A 13,103-nucleotide genomic window follows, 5' to 3' on the forward strand; every position below is an offset into this window, starting at 1 on the left:
ATGAATTATAGGTGTGAAGTTTTATGTGTCTGTCTGTGTGCATGTCATGGCAAGGTACACAAAGAGGCAGATAGAGTGTGTTAGTTGGTAAAAATGTTCAAACAAAGCATTTCATGGTATAAAAACAGAAATGGACTAAATTAGCATCATTTCAAGTAACATTAAAGGTTTCCCAAAGTGGTAGGTTGACTAATTGAAATAACTAGACTCCAAAGGTTGTGTGTTCCTTCATCCTTTACAGTATTAATCTTGGGTATTCACTGCCACAGCATTCGTGAAGCCGCATTTACATGATTTGAGCCTCTTTGAACTCCACATGAAAAGCGCTTGGTTTCGCTTTTAGGCACTATGATACTTCATCCGAATTGTCCGGTAAGATATAAGCCCAACATGACACCAGGGAAATGCTGATGCGTCACTCCAGCACGCCATCTGAATGCAGCTTATCACAAGTCCCATCTGGGTAAATTTTGTATAAACAATTCCAGTTAAGAGGTCCTTTCTCCATCATTGATCCCTGACACGGAATCACTGTTGTCTCTGTATGTGTGCTATATTTGTCAGTGTTATGTCCCCTGACACATTGCAAAGGTTCTGGTATATTCCAACCAGTGTTTAGAACTCACACGGAGCTGAATAAATTGTCAAAATCTACTGTCAAATTGGGAAATGCATTAATAATGTGATAAACATTTAAAATTAATCACATGTATTATTTTGACAGCTCTAATATACAGATTTATATTAGTGCTGTCAGATGATAAAATATCTTAATTTCAATTAATAACATAATTTTGTAGTTAATCGTGATTAATCGCAGATTGTTGAAAGTTGTTCCACAGTATAAAGATAGAAATGCACTAAAATAGCACCAGTTCAAGTAACATTAAACAAAGTCTAAGTGAGAGTTTGACTAACTGAAAGAACTAGTCCCCACATAGGTTACATATTTATCGCAATAAGAATTAAATATCTTAAACTCTCATCCTCCACAATATTAAGACTGTGGCTACCTGCTTTGTTACGACAATCGTGAAGCTGCGTTCATGATTCACGTCAGGGCATCAATGCCAGCGTCAGTCGGTGCTTTGAACTCCACATGTAAAGTGCTTGCAGACGAATACGTCTCATTCTGCGTTTTGATGATTGTTAAGGCTTGATGTGCTTTTATGGTATTTAAAATGCGCCTTAATTAGGCTGAAAAATACTTTTATTTCTTATATTTTAAATGTCTGTCACTAGTCCCATCCGGGCTTGATTTGTACATTAAATAGGGTCGTTTTATCACTGACACGGAAGCGCTGTTGTGTGTGTTGTGAAGTGTGCGTCAATGTAATGACTCATTGTAATCAAGCTCTAACCAAATCCTATACTCATTCTGTATTCCAGAGAAGTTGTTCTGTGAATATTTGAGCTGGGACCTGCAGGACGCTCCGTCTCGCCTGGCATTGAAATCTGGTCAGTCTGTGTCTATCCCAGTCAAGATTCAGGCCAAACTGGACTTCTGTGGTCAGGAGAACCTGTTACATGACCTGAACGATGGTAAGAATCCACACAAAACCATCACACGCACTAACACACAAACAAATTTGTATCTGTGTCCGTTCTGGTTTGTTCCGTTCAAGTTGCGGTCAATTTTGGAGATTACATCACCAAAGCCATTGCCCTATAATCAAAAACGGTTAAATTGCGCTCTGATAGATATAGAGACTGGATTCAATTTGCCCCCGTTGTGGCAGATCTGATGCAAGAAAAGTGATTTGAAATGGTGTCTTTTACATTCAATAGAGAATGCACTGTCTCTCTCCTCTATTACTCTCTCTGTGTTCACTGCTGCCCTCTCTATTTCCTCCTTACCTCTCATTCCTTTCCCCATCTCATATTCTTCCCCTGTCACCTCTTGGTTAATACTCCTTTCATCTGCACTGTTGAGAAATTCATAAATAAAAAAAGACCAATAAGATCTCTTTAGTAAATAATGATAACTTTGTAAACCATCTGCTTTGTTTCTGCTTGATTTACAAACAGCTGATGAACATCCTCCTCCTCTCTCCTTACCGTAGTTTCTCCTCAGACAGTGCTAAAATGTTTTAATTACTGTTGCAATAATAATTTTTCTGAATTAGTCTGATAAGATGTCTTAAATCCCTTTCTATTACTGCAGCATGCAGAGAGGGCAGTCAGTTGTAACTATTGCTGATGCTATCTCAGGTGCTAATACATTATTGCTGTTATTTAGAGGTAATATTAGCGCTGAAGCAAGACACCATTGTTTTTCTTGCCATGGTGGTTTGTAACCGTGGAAATTATTAAAATAGATTAAACCAAGTCATTAAAATTGCAAAGTCTTTGATGCAGCATGCCAGTTTGTGAGGCTATGCTGAGATGAACAGCTGTTTGATTTTATGCAATTTCTTGATTAGTTCCTCATAATTCTTCCCATTTTGATGTCATAATGGGATGTGAGATATGTCACGTTTTGCAGGAAATTACTTGAGGAATCATCCCAAAGTATCTGCTTTAACCGTGTCTGTGATTACCTTTCTGTATAAGTACTGCTTGAGATCTTTAATGAACATACTCCAGTGATTTCCCTTGTTTTCCAGTTATGAAGCTGTTGTGCTCTTAGGGGCCATTCACATTAAAATGCATATTTGCATAGTCTGCACTGTTTTTACATCATTTTCTAGGTAAACATGCACTAGACGGACATCTTTGACCATTGCACTGCATCACGGTGTTTTTCCAGCATCTCGCAGAGGAGCGCCATGTGTTTCAGATTGTGAACGCCAGCTTTTGATAAGTGCATCTGGAGAAACCTGCGTCCTGTTATATTCGTTGTGCTGCGTCTTGTTTTTTTTAGTGCAACAATGCATATTTTGCATCAGTCTGCACTGTTTTTATATTGTTTTACCTTTTAAACATGCGCTAGATTTAAAATAGCTTTAAAAGAACGGTTAAAAATAAAGTCAACTTTTGAAAAGCGAATCTTGTCCTATTATATGCGATGCCCTGCATCTATCTCTAAAAAAAAGATAGACGCAGGACAATGTATATATTTATATAATAGGACAAGATTCACTTCTCGAAAGTTGACGTTCTTTTAAACCCTTTTAATGTTCTTTTAAATCTAGCGTATCAGTCTGCAATGTTTTTACATTGTTTTTCTATGTAAACATGGTTAGACGGCCATCTTTGACCGCTGCACTGCATCTTACTTTAACTTCTCACGCAGGAGCAGCTTTTTTCATTAGACGCCATGTCTGGTTAAAAAGAACATCAACTTTTAAAAGCATGTCCTGAGACACCTGCGTCCTGTAATATTCGTTACGCCACATCAAGCTTTTTTCAGTGCAAGATTTACTTACTTTGCACTTATCACTAAAACCAAGCCAACACTTGCGTAACACAATGGGAGCTTTACTCCTGACCGGTGTTTGGTGTAACTTGATCGCAAAGTTAGCAGATACTGTAATCTAATGACTTTTTATTAAAAAGCAGCATAACGCATTGCATATTAAATTCTTATCAGATTATAGCTACTGACTTTCAATTAAGTTAATTACTTTTAAGTACTTTCCTTGTGTTATACACATTTATGTTGGCTTGACAAAATCCCTAAACAAGACCAAAATTATAAACGATAACTCCTCTTAGAGCTTTTACTATACATCCACCAAACTTGGCACAGACCTTCAGACTGTTTTAGCTTGGTGTTCTATGTTTTTTGTCTCTCTCGAACGGACCGTATTTACAGTTTTCCCGTAGCGGACAATTGAAAATCTCAAAAATACCGTAGACTTACATTGTTCAAACAGGCCAACTCTTCAAACTTTTACAAATATTCAGACAAACCAAAACTTTCAGACAAGTCTTTTTCAAGCCAACATTAGTTTCTTTTGGCAAATTTTTTATTTTTAATAAAGTTTTGAAGTAATATTTAAAACACTACTTATGTGCATATTCTGTGACAGCTGAAGAGTCACTTGACAGGTTTCGTTCGATTAAAACTAACGCTGGTGCGATTGCTCTGTTAGTGCGGTTCATTTGAACAAGTGTGAACGCTGCCACCCGAACCTTGGTGCACACCAATCAAGCGAACCGAGACCGCCTGAAATGTGGGTCTTGGTCCGCTTCCAAACGATCTTTGATACGGTTCGATTGATATATGAATGCAACATGGACCAAAGATGTCTAAACGGACCAAAAACAGGAAGTCATTTGCCTAATACTGACCTCAAGCATACCTGGTTCTTCTCATCATAGGAGCTGTTTCCCATTACAGTTCGGTACAGGCGTTGGAACCGCCCGTCAGCCGTCCATGCAACATATCATCGTTTGTGTGTGCAACGGAGGAATTCCTGGAGTTGTTTTGACTCCTTGAGGAGGGGGGTGGGGTCGGAATATCGCGCGCCCGGTCCTGATGAGGCACGCAAGGGATAAAGGCGGCCGGTGACGATGGTTGGAGAGAGAGAGAATTACGGGCATGTCCTTCATGTGTGTGTGTGTTTATGTTTGTGTGTTTTGGTTTTTGAGTTTAATTAAATATAATTTATATTGACAAGCCGGTTCTCGCCTCCTCCTTGCCAATCTTAACCCCCTTACATTGGTGCCGAAACCCGGGAAGGAGGAGGGATACGCCGTAGTAGAGTTCTCGCCACTACCGTCCACCCCAATAGAGGACGATGGCCGCCGACCGCGAGGGAAGAAGGGGCTCCTAACCGACCGCCTGGAGCGGTCAGGGCCGCTGTCAGGGGCGCAGGAGTTGCCTACCGGCCACTGAAACGCAGCGGAGTTTAAGACCGCCGACCGCGAGCGGGGAGGGTCTCACTGGCAACCGCCTGGAGCGGGAGAACCGCTGCCAGGGGCGAGGGAGACCCCTTCTGTTCCCCAAGAACGCGGCGGGGCCAGGGGCTGGAGGACTGCCTCTGATCCGCCCGGAGAGGCGCGGCTGTCGTCCAATAGAGGGTGGAGGAGTGGCCGAGGAACAAGCTGCGGCGTATCGGAGAACCGGCTTGTCAATATAAATGATAATTTAATTAAACTCAAACCAAAAGCACAAACATAAACACACACACATGACGGACATGCCCGTAATTCTCTCTCTCTTGAACCATCGTTACCAGCCGCCTTTATCCCTTGCGTGCCTCATCAGGCTGATTGGGGGACAGGACGCACGACCCGGCCCAGCCCCCTCCACTCCACACTCCTTTACACATTTTATTAACTCTTTGTTTGTTCTCAGCTGGTAAAAATACCACCACATATACATATATAAATATAACGAGCGCATTTCGCCCAGCAGCCCAACATTGTTTTGGATGTTCGGTAAGTTCCATCCAAAAATATACATCATAAAAGCTGTCCAATCAGGTCGTGACTTTTCCCTGATGCCTTTGGTTTTGTATCATTAGGTTCAGTGTTAAAAATGCCAGTGTGAACGCTAAACGAACCAGGACTAAATGTATCATTTTCATTTTTGGACCGAACTACAAGTGCGAACACACCCTTACTGTACGTTCACACCAGAAGCGGTGAGAGCGTCAAAATTCGCTCTGGCTGCCCTGCCTTCGACGCTCAAGGACGCTCGTGGACGCTCTGACGTAGTTGAAATAGGCGGCAACGTTTGTTCAGAATGCTTTGTTTTGTGAACTATATTTAAAGGGGCCGCAATTTAAACATCCAGACATGTCGACCATTTACTTTTTGCCGACCTATCACAAGTAGCGTATATCCTCATGTACTCTTTAAAATGTGAAAATAATTAATCGATCGATGGCAGTAAGTAATTAAAATTATAGTTGTTTGTTATAAAAAATAGAATACATTTGTAGTAATAACTGTGGTCTTGGTCATATATTACAGGGAAACCCGCCACGGCAATAATTCGTTTCTCCTCCATTTTATCTTCGAACGAATGTTTGGTGGGAACCAAAGTTTACACGGTTGTGTTTTCTAGACTTCGCTAGAGCGGAGCACTTCTATATTCCAATAGGTTGCCGCCAAACGCGTCACAGCTCATTACCATAATGTTGACTGCACTTGAACTTCCATCTGACGCCCACGCCGCCCAAGACTCGCCGCGCCGCTTCTCGCCGCGGAGAGACGCTGGCTGTCATTGAAAATGAATGACTTCCGGTCGATTTGACGCTCTCGCCGCCTCTGGTGTGAACGTACGGTTAGAGTTATAATATGGGAGAATTATTAATGTGATTACTTTTCCCTCAAAGTAATCAGTAAAATAATCTGATTACATTCCAAAGTAATTAGTCATTTGTGGTGGATTACTTCTTTAAATTTCCCAACGGTGCTCTTGACACACACTTTTTTTCATCTATCTCTTTATTTGTTTCAATATCATGGTGAATCTTACAAAACCTGTCAAAAACATTTGGGTTTTTTTCACCCCAAAATGGAAAATAAATACAAAGAGAGACTTTAATTATACTTAAAAGAGGCCTGGTTTATGGACCATCAAGTTTGTTTGCATATTGACATTATTTTCATGATAATTGGGCACGTTTTCCCTCAAACATTCTCATAACTGTAATACAAACAAATTTCATTCTCATTTATACCGCATTATGAAAAATGATATAAAAGTGTGATATATATCTGCAATATGTACTTTATGTATTTTATGATAATTTTTTAAAAATCATTGAAATACTGTTTTCAACTTCAGCCATTTCCCCTTTTTTCTGCTTGTCCGTACCACTTCGTTCTGTTGCCCTTTTTGTCGCCCTTTGTCTTTTTCCCTTTGTCTCTTCCTCTCTCTGTCTGTCTCCATCCCTGCTGTCGGCATAGCTCTGACTCTTGCGGTGATGTCATCGTGGTGATGCAATGCTCTGTGTGTCTTTTGGGTTCAGGGTGTTCGAGAACTACTTTAACGCACCGTTCCCTCAGTGCCTGCGCTTCGTTCCTTCATACGTCCTCTATAAATCGTCTCTCCATCTAAGTGAAGGGGAGATATGGGGGCAGACTGTCAGACTAAAGACATTAGTGCCTGAATGTTAAAATGTCAATGCAAGAGCAACATAATGAGAGGATAGCAGAGCACCATTAAAATGGGTGGCCCGTAGAGGGGTGGGGATGGCTCCTCCTTGCTAAAAGCTTGCTGGAGGTAAACGTTTACCCTTCACATGGGATGTCACAGTCCGCAGAGCCCTTGTGCTGATGATGTCACATAAGAATGAACTCACTAGCCTCTAGAGTGCGCACGATGCGATGTGGCCTGATGCGCTGCTCTGATTTCACTTAAGCAAGAAAATAAATGACGTCTGTGTCAATTGTCTCTCGTCTGTGTTTAGGGTAATATGGTAAATGGTCTGCACTTATATAGGGGCTTTTTAACCTTAGCGGAATTCAAAGCGCTTTACACTGCGTTCACACGCCACAGTCACACGCCAATGACGGCAGAGCAGCCATGCAAGGCGCTAGCCTGCCATTGCGAGCAACTTGGGGTTCAGTGTCTTGCCCAAGGACACTTCGGCATGTGGAGTCGTGTGGGCCGGGAATCGTACCGCAAACCCTACGATTAGTGGACAACCCGCTCTACCACCTGAGCCACAACTTATTAAGTGGATTGTCTGAGATGATACTGAGCTCTTCTACTCCCCTGAACATATTTTTTATTTTCAATTATGCACAATACCAAGGCTGAAATCGCAGTATGAGACCACAGCAAGAAAAGCCTCAAGACTACAGTGTTACGGCTGTAGGGTATACATTGTTTTTCCGTGTGCCGGTATGGTTCATGCATGGTCGAGCACACCATCTTTTCAAAATACACTCATTAAACAAACGACTGCGATCGCTCCACTATTTCACTCGAGGCCCCGCCCTACTCTGACCTCATTTCATTTTCGAAGCCCTGCCCACCTCTGATGTGGTGTCTCTCTCGTAGCTCCGCCCTCCTCTGATCTCATGCCACTCTCTTTTCTCTGACCGGGCGTCTTAGTCTTGTAAAGTTAGCAGGAGACATTACGGCATATCGTGCCAGACGTGATGTCATCTCAGAGTCCGTGGGACTCATAAATGAGGGCCATTTCTCTCCGTCCAGTGTTTGAATGCTTTCACCTTGCGTTTCAGAATCAACAGCTGTTAAAACAAAATAAATACTCTGGCCAGATCTGTCCTTATGTGTGCCGTTCTATCAACAAGGTCATGAAATCACAGTACAGACTTTTTATGATTGCACTATTCTCTTTTACGGAGCATCTCTTGGGCAGAATATTAAAGAGAACCGTAAAGTGAAGGTAAACATCACATATGGCTTGCTTACGAAAAGAAATAAGATGCAATTTAGTGCATGTACTTTTCACCCGGCGTCTCTTCCTCTCCTCTTGAATGTCAGAATGCATCTGAGTGCAATGCAACATGTGTCTAAGATATGGCGATAACACTGTGTGCGGAAAACTCTGCAACTTGCCCTCATTATTCTGCTTATGACGATGGCAGAGCAGGTTGAATTCAGAAATGTCAGCACGTTAGAAACACCTTCAATTAGAGCGCAATGCCTTTGTGTGCCTGTGCGTTTTCTCCGAAAATACAAACGCCATGCTTTGCCAGACACTGAGCTATTATTTATGATTTAAATTTCTTTTAAATTGAGATCAAGCATGACAGAAGGCGAAAGTTTATTAAACAAATGGTGGTAGATGGGTTTTAGTAGTTTGTATGGCTAGGCGATATAGCTAAAAATAATATTTTGACTTTTTATGAGTGCAGAGTGATTTGTTTTCAGTCAGAGGAACCTTCAAGACGACTAAACAGAATAATAATAATAATAATAATAATAAAAACTTTAAAATAAAGTAAAAAAGCAAACAAAGTCAAGTGAAGTTTTTAACAGTTTGTCACTAACTAAATGCAAGCAAGAATAATCAGTAATAATTGTATTCATATGCTCCAATATAACAATACAAAGTAATAGAAACTACAATCTTTTAGTTTTTTTCATTTGTTTGTATATTTATATTTGATCTCATTTTAATCTTAACAATTTGTGATAACGCAAATAAATAATTGAATCAAGTGTTTGAATTGCGATTGTATATCAACACCATTTTTGTTGCCATTAAGTTTAAATTAGAGAAATTTATCGTAACGTTTTTATTCTCACGAGTCGCGAAACAGGAAAGGATTGAAAAACTAGTTTAATGACATACTTATTTAGAAACATATTGGGCACCTGGATTTTGCCATACAAATAGCCATAGAACCTGGCATGCCATTAGAATCCAACAACATTTTTATGCACCAATATAATTTTTTTTTTATGAATAAACATACATTTTGACCTACAAATAATGTTTACTAAAACATTTTAATTCATGAAAAATGCAATGCTGCTGTCATGTTTATTCTGTTGGTTCATGATTTCATGTCTTTTATTTTGAAAAGTCTAGTTCCTGGTTCTTGTCATGTGATTTCATGCTTCCCTCCATCTTGTTTTCATTGGTTCATTGTTTCATTATGTTGTCATCAGTTCTAGTTTGTCATTGGTTTTAGTTGATTAGTTCTGTTCTGTAATTGGTCATTGTCTTGTTATCTTGTTTATAGTTCGGTCTGTTCATCGGTTGATGTTTCCCGTGTCCATGTACTTAAGCCTCATGTTTTCCATTGTGTCTTGATCAAGTATTGTTTGTAAGTGTAACTTTGTTGTTTTGTTCATGCCATTCCGATTAAAGTAAAGTCCAGTCTAGTTCAAGTCAAGTTCATTTTTAGGGTTTTTGGTTTCATGTTTATTTAAATAAACTGCACTTGGGTTCTTCACTTCTTCGTCTTCGTCCTTGCCAGCATCGTTACAGAATACCTGACCAAGACACAATGGAAAACATGAGGCTTAAGTACATGGACACGGGAAACATCAACCGATGAACAGACCGAACTATAAACAAGATAACAAGACAATGACCAATTACAGAACAGAACTAATCAACTAAAACCAATGACAAACTAGAACTGATGACAACATAATGAAACAATGAACCAATGAAAACAAGACACATGAACACGGAGGGAAGCATGAAATCACATGACAAGAACCAGGAACAAGACTTTTCAAAATAAAAGTCATGAAAACATGAACCAACAGAATAAACATGACAACTGGTTCTTCCGATGACACTTTTAATTGGTAATGCAAATGAATGATTGAATTAGACATTTGAGTTTGAACTGATTCACAGAAATAAATCAAACTTATGAACTCTTAACAACAATTTTTGCTACTGATGTTTAAATAATTTACATTTACATTTACATTTATACATTTAAGGGACTTACAGAGCCCTTATTACAGGGACAATCCCCCCAAAGCAACCTGGAGTGAAGTGCCTTGCTCAAGGACACAATGGTGGTGGCTGTGGGGATCTAACCAGCAACCTTCTGATTACCAGTTATGTGCTTTAGACCACTACACCACCACCACTCATCATACCACAAATCATAGACGCTATTAAAATTCTTTCATACGAGTCACGAAACAAAGAAGGATTGCAAATCTAGTTTAATAATGCACTTGGGTCGCTTTGGATAAAAATGTCTACCGAATATAAGTATATACTGTATAACCTAACCTTACTTATATGTATGTGTAGAGATTTATAGATGATGTTGTGCATCAGGAGATTTGTATTTCCGAGTTTTGTGTTTTTATGTTTTTGCCCACTTGCAGACTGTCCCAAGAGCCAGGGCAGTCTGTTTTGATGAATGCATCATTCCTCATATTTATGTCCTCTTACTAAAAATAGCCTGAATGTTTCCCACTTGAACGAATTTGTGTGTGCGTTTGTGAGTTGATGCTGTTGTCCGTATGTGCTCTGAAGATAAAATAACTCCACCTGACTGTTTTCTTCAGAGCCGCTGCAGCCTTAGTTTCTCCACCTCATCATCTTTCAAACTGTCATGTTATGGATTTTTATTTCGAGCATTAACTGCTGCACAAACAGATGAGCTCAGAGATGGAAATGTGGATGGAAAGAGAGATAGAGAGGAGAGGGTTTTGAGTGATATTCACATCCACTCATCTCCTCCTAATATGCCTGTTCGGAATATGAGGAATTGTAGGTGTATAATACCTTCCTCTCTGCAAATAAGTCATGGAAGATAGTAATCTCACTTGCCTTTCTGCCTTCTACCTCTCTCTCTCTCTCTCTCTCTCGCTTTCTACCTGGCCTTTGGCTGCTGCATTCATGGGTGTACATATGTGTTTTCAGATGGTATCAGTGTAACAGGTCTGCCAGTATCCAGTCCACTGCGACAGGTTCCTAAAGCCACGCTCTGAAAATAAGCCTGCCGGCACTGACGCCAACCAGAAGGAATGTCAAGGTAGGATTTGGCATACCCAATTCCCAATGTGCTTTTAAGTCCTCGTGGTGGCGTAGTGATTCGCCTCAATCCGGGTGGCGGAGGACGAGCAGCTGCCTCTGCATCTGAGACCGGCATCTTATCACGTGGGTTGTTGAGCGCGTTGCCACGGATACATAGCGCATGTGAAGGTTTTGCGTCATCCACCGCGACATCCACACTCGATCACCACGTGCCCCACCGAGAACAAACCACATTATAACGACCACGTGGAGGTTACCCCATGTGACTCTACCCTCCCTAGCAACCGAGCCAATTTGGTTGCTTAGGAGACCTGGATGGAACCACTCAGCACGCCATGGTACTTGAACTAGCGAACTCCAGGCGTGATAGACAGCGTCTTTACCAATGAGGCTACCCAGGCGCTCCATTTCATTTGATAACGTTTGCTGGACAAATTGGAAAAATTGTTGGATCTTATTTCTGTGTTTATTTTGTGTTGTAATGCGATGAACTATGCATAATAATGGGATATAATAATGATACAAAATGGTAAATGTTTGTTCTATATAGCTGCTTTTCTATTGGGAAAAAAATAAAAAAATAAAAAATAATGGAACTACCATGTAGTTAATATAAATATATTCAACAGGGAGCAAAAGGGGCCAAAGCAAAAAACACATGTGGTTTCTTTTTATAAAGAAATATTAAAATAACGAAAAATCGTTAGGTTATGGCTAGGGCTGTGCGATGGAATAATATGTTTCTATCTGACACACAAATCCGTGTTTCATGTGAGTGTCGCTTGTGCTTTCTCTGGTCCCTGCGAGTCCAGCAGGGTTCCCGAAACTTACTGGAAAGGGAGGGGATCACTTGTGCTACTTAATCACTTTTGACCTATCTCCAAAGAACGGGGCAACTCCCAAACAATTAAAGAAAATGAAGAGGATCTTGCTATTTAAACAGGTTCAACTTCTGGTGTCGGTTCGGTCTACTTTACCTCCTCATTATGTGCACGCAAAAGAATATTATGAATGCCAGATGATACGCTCCTCATTATTTCGGTCGTATATATTTTTGCAAGAAGGGTTTTTTATTAATTCATATTTATTATCTGCAAGAAGTGTTTACATAATTGTGTTTATTTTCTGCAAGAAGTGTTTATTTGAGTTTTTTATAGCCCTATATATAAATTTGTAGCCGCGTTCTCGGGGAACAGAAGGGGGTCTCCCCCGCCCCTGGCAGCGGTTCTCTCGCGCCAGGCAGTCGGCAGTGAACCCCTCCCCACTCGCGGTCGGTGGTCTTAAACCCCGCTGCATTTCAGCGGCCGGTAGGCGACTCCTCCGCCCCTGGCAGCGGCCCTGACTGCTTCAGGCGGTCGGCTAGGAGCCCCTTTTCCCCTCGCGGACGGTGGCCATCGTTCTCGTTCAGGCGGCTGGGCTCCTCGTCCCCCGGCAGATGGCCGCGGCTGCTCCGTTGGGGTGGACGGTAGTGGCAAGAACTTTACTACGCCGTATCCCTCCTCCTTCCCGGGTTTCGGCACCAGTTTAAAGTATTCAATGGCAAGGAGGAGGCGAGAACCGGCTTGACGATATAAATAATAGTTTTAATGATAAACTTAAAAGACAACATAAACACACACATGAAGGACATGTCCGTTAACGATCTCTCTCTCCCGCACGATACTCTGCAGTCGACCTTTAAACCTCAGAGACTTGATTAGACTAAAACGGGACCGGGTGCGTAGGATCACGACCCGGCCCCGCCCTCCGCCCTGCCACAGTAACCTT

General features: G+C 41.1%; 1 pseudogene; it reads left to right on the forward strand.

Moving 5' to 3' along the window:
* The window catches only part of LOC127619454 (trafficking protein particle complex subunit 9-like), a 108,680-nt pseudogene extending 97,264 nt beyond the window's left edge, over positions 1 to 11,416 (forward strand).
* Positions 11,417 to 13,103: the final 1,687 nt, after the last annotated feature.

Source organism: Xyrauchen texanus, chromosome 26 (genome assembly GCF_025860055.1).
Source record: "Xyrauchen texanus isolate HMW12.3.18 chromosome 26, RBS_HiC_50CHRs, whole genome shotgun sequence".
Taxonomy (NCBI): Eukaryota; Metazoa; Chordata; class Actinopteri; order Cypriniformes; family Catostomidae; genus Xyrauchen; species Xyrauchen texanus.